Here is a 5,000-nt window from a genome sequence, read left to right as displayed (position 1 = left end):
TACCGTGGTCTTCTAAAACATCCGAGATAAAAGGGAGCTGTATCTGGAATGGATTACTTTCAAATAGGAGGCTGGTCATTCTTTCGCCATTCCTCGTATCTCTCTCTCTCTCTCTCTCTCTCTCTCTCTCTCTCTCTCCGTCGCCTTTATGTAGTGGTGCGTCTATATTTGTAGAGGTGACCCGTACTCGTGTTTCGTATTTATAAGACATGGACACCTCGTATATTTTCGGATGCCGCGGTAGGAGCCGTGTGATTTTAAAAGTGGATGTGTCTGGATAGTAAAAATACTACTGCGTTGCTTATAATATGAAACGTGATCTCTTCATTCATTTCCTGCACTGAAAGAGAGAGAGAGAGAGAGAGGAGAGAGAGAGAGAGAGAGAGAATACTTTCTCATCTATTTTTACGTGCTGGAGAGAACATTATATTTCTTTTTCTATGTATATTAATGTTATGATAACCTATTGTATTTGGCCCTACCTTCCGTAATAAATATAGGTATGATATACAGGTTTTTGGCTTCACAAAGCTTTAAACTGAACTTTGAAAGGGCAACGAAGGCTTAAAATAAAAATTGAAGTTGGAAAAACAGAACATTTTTCTATAGGACAAGAGGCTACTAATGATAAACGGATAAGCATGACGAGAGATACAAGTAAAGAAAGCCCAATTTGTCTCGTGCAAGCAAACTGCTGCGCGGTGACTTGAAAGCAGAGGAAAGAAAGAAAGAAAGACAGTGCATTGCATTTTCGTCCCTTAGTAACGAGAGGGAAAGACAGGGAAGACGAGCAACTACAAAGGACGAAAACTGTCGTGGCAGCAGCACCGGAGAAGCTCCTGAAGTGGTGGTTGAGGCAGGTCAGAGATTCCTGCTTCTCGTTGTGCTTTGGATTCGCACAGGTTTGGCCGACATCGCTTTGGGAGAGAGAGAGAGAGCATAAAAGGTGACAAAGAACAGAAGGTGAGAGATAATGATTCATGCTACGCCGTATACTTAGGGAAAGTTTTCAGAGTTGTCCAGAGAGAGAGAGAGAGAGAGAGAGAGAATTTCTCCTTTTACAAAGTAGATTAACCATAGGGCTGAGTCATTGCCCAGATTCATAGAGTAGGTTTATTTGGTGAAAGTGTATAAGAAAGCTTCCAAGTTTTTTGTCTGCTCATTTCTGATATTTTACATAATAATATTTCCCTCTGTTTGTTGAAAGTGCAAACACAAAGAAGTTTATGGTAAGGAGTGAGAAAGAGTAGGAGGCCTGGTTTGGACCTCCGAACTCGTTGTAACCAACTGAGACGAATGAGCGACTTAATTTGTTAGATTCAACCAACATTGCAATGTTATTGGCCCTTTCTTATACACTTGCCTGTAAGCACGTGGCCGATGGTTGACGGGTGTATATCTATAATATAATATAATTATATAAGAATATATATTATATATATATGTATATATATATATTATAATATATATATATATATATACATACATACATATATATATATATATATATATATTATATAATATAATATATATATATATATATATATATATAATATTGTAAGGATGTGTGTATATTTGCAGAGGAATACAGGACGAGTTAATAGAAGAAGACTGACTAATGACCAGTAATGCAATGAAAAATTTGTAAGCTAACTGATGTTAAACCCACAAGCGTTAAATGTTCGGATATATGGACGAAAACGGATGTGAATGTTCACTGCAGTATTATTGACCGAAAATGGAAGTGTATTCGTCGGACAAAACCACGTATACGACTCAGCTGTGTCAAAAACAGCAAAGACAACAGCTGACTTACGTACACGCGTTCCATGCAGAAGCCTTTGTGTAAACTGTCAGATATGTAACATTGTAACTTTGCGTCCTGAAAAGAATCTTTGTAAAGAATCATTAATGTGTATGTTAGTCGCTGTAAGGATTCGCTCTTGAATTAGAATTGAAAATTAGAGAGGAGTAAAGTTGGAGAAGTTGAACATCTCGGTGGAAATGGAAGCTGATGGGACTCAGCATTGAATTATGATATTTTGGGTAATTTTATAGAGGATATAGTTGTCAAAACAGGGTAGATTATTGTCAGTTTGGTAGAAATTGGATCAATGAAAGCATGTGCTCTCGGAATGGTTAATCAAGAGGTCACGTTGAAAGAAAATATAACTAGGTATAACGGCGGAATAACTTTTAGCCGTCTTGGTACTCAGGTACTGAGGTCATACCTGAACGAATCAGACCATAATTCAGATCAGAAATAGCGGATGTGGTTAATAATATCTTCCTTATGGAAAAAGAAAGGAAACAGAGGTAGGTCAGATAACATGCGTGAAAGAACTAAAGTAGAAAGAAGTGAAATTAAGAGTAAAATGTATTCTGTTTGATCGCGCGTACTGACTGCTTCGTTCGGTCTGTGGGGAAAGCGTACAAATATATATGTATTTATGTATTATGTATATGTATATATATTTATGTGTGTTCATACGTAATTATTGTTTTACTTGATTTTATCATAATGAAATTTCATAAGTTTCATTTTTCCTTCTATATGTATTTCTCTCATATATATACATATCTATATATATATATATATATATATATATATATATATATATATATATATATATAAAAATATTGGTTATTTATTTATCTTTCTTTTTTGTACTTTTCATGTTAGTTTGGATATCTTTCCTATCTGTAAAGGTCTTCCCCCTTTTCCCAAACCTCCAAACCCCTTCCCCTCCAAAAACACACACACACACACCACACACCACAACACACAAACCAAAAAAAAACCAAAAAAAAAAAAAAAAAAAAGAACTAGGTGACGACGTTGCTATTGTTACATTCAGTGTGGAGTAGTGTTGTAAATTTTGATTGAAGTGCCGAGTGACCTCATCTGATATCATACACGGTTAAGAAAGTATAAATTTAACGACTTTTTTATATTCTTTTTATTTATTTTTTATTTTTATTTTTTATGTATTTATTTATTTTTTTTTATTTATTAATATTTTTACGTTGATGTTTTCTTCGAGTTGACTTGGCGCTGGGTTTTGTCGTTGTGGAACGATACCTTTACTGAACGATCTTGTTTTCTCGAGGTACGAATATAAATTCTTGCAAGGACGCTTTCGTGCATTCAAGCAGAAGCGGTCGCGACTCCCTTATATACACACAAGTCTATTTCCAGAGCTTTCAGGTTTGTGGTGTTGTTTCTTCTTTCTTTATGTGCCAACCATACAACAAGACCCCCAGTGAGAGAGAGAGAGAGAGAGAGAGAGAGTTACAAGGAGTTCTAAGGATTAGGATGTCTCAAAGACTTGTTTGTCTATCCGAGGAGACATCTTATGCTCACTTATCTCTAGGAGTAGGTTTTACTGTTACAGTGTCCTAATGATTTTGCCTAGCTTTCTTTTAAACTCTTCCACACTGTTGCTGTTTACAACTTCTGGTGGCAGTTTATTCCATGCGTCTTGCATGAGAGAGAGAGAGAGAGAGAGAGAGAGGTGGGGTGGGGGTATTGCTTTCACCTTGTAAGGCTTTGCAATCCCGATAAGGCAAACTCGCAGCTTTATTGACCTTCGTCTCCTTCTCCCCATTTTGCTCGAGTAGAACACAGGGAAAATAACCTTTCGCGGTTTCTGCATGCGCTTCATTCTCTTCTACATTTAGCGTTTTGCTGTTATCACCCTTGTCGGTGAAGTCTGAAGGGGTGTTAAAGGAAATAAAATGACACGCTTAAAATGTTGTTGGTTTCAGCAGTATTGATTGTAGGGCTTCGTGGAAATATTCAGGTTCTGCGAGAGCTCGAAATAATTCGATTCCATTCGATCTGTTTGACTTAAACCTCTCTCTCTCTCTCTCTCTCTCATACACACACACACACACACACACACACACACACTGTAGTTCAATTTCCCTTCATTTTAGAAACTTTCTAGTTGTGCTTTCCTCGTTTGATATTTTTCTATCTTTGTCATGTCACTACGACCTCCTCCTCCACCTCCTCCTCCTCCTCCTCCATTGGTAAAGTCATGAGTCCAAGCAGGCTTCGGACTGTCTGTCGGCGGGTTTTGAACACCGTTTTTTCTTGTTCGTACCGCTCACTCCCCCCTCCCCCATCTCCTCTCCCACTCTCCTTCTTAATCTCCCTCCCCCCCCCACCCCCCCTCCCCCCCCCCCCACCCCCTCCCCCCCCCCCCCCCCCCCAACGCTAGCTAGATTAGCGAAAAGAGGATTATGCTTGTGCAGATGTTGAGGAGGGGAAGTGAAACTGCTTGCTATGCTTTCCTTGGTGGTCTTTGTTATTTGCTCAATAAAAAAAAGACCGTTTTGTATCATAATTCGTTAGGGATTTTTTTTTAGATGATTTGTTCAAAGGGATATCTTTGCATAAATGAAACGGATCCGTATTAGATATTTTTATTGTCCCTTTTTATGAGATTTGGAAAACTCTCCGGCCTCCTATAGACTTCCTGAATCCTAATCGTTCTCTATTGGAAACTTGGTTAGTCTTTGCTTAAGAATAGAAGGAAGAATTGCGTTATTTGGTCTGCCATTCCTGTCTCCGTCTTTGTGTCCCTGAAGCTGATCTCTTGCCGTGCTCCCAGTCCACGTTTCTTTGTGCTCAGTAACATTAGCAAGTATTAATCTTCAAGAAAATTTTGAGGGCGTTTATATGTGATAGATATGTTTGAAGTTTTCCCGCTCTATTTATAAGGATTGGGTGAACCTGTTAGATATTGTTCTAATGATGGTTTTGTTTTGTGATAAAAATTAATGTAGAGATACTTGTAGTTCCTAAGGTAGACTAATGGTAAGTCTTTTGTAAAAATATATATTAATCTTTAAATACTCAATGCATCATAAGATGACAAATACAATAAGAATTTTTGTTTTATCAGAGATATTGACTTTGTTTTGCCCAAAGATTCTTCTCTCAGCAGTTAGAAACAGACATTTCGAGTCTTACTTAATCACCTTGGAAGTCT

Source organism: Macrobrachium nipponense, chromosome 27 (genome assembly GCF_015104395.2).
Source record: "Macrobrachium nipponense isolate FS-2020 chromosome 27, ASM1510439v2, whole genome shotgun sequence".
Lineage (NCBI taxonomy): Eukaryota > Metazoa > Arthropoda > Malacostraca > Decapoda > Palaemonidae > Macrobrachium > Macrobrachium nipponense.
The sequence above is the reverse complement of the archived record's forward strand: the minus strand, read 5'-3'. Positions refer to the sequence as shown.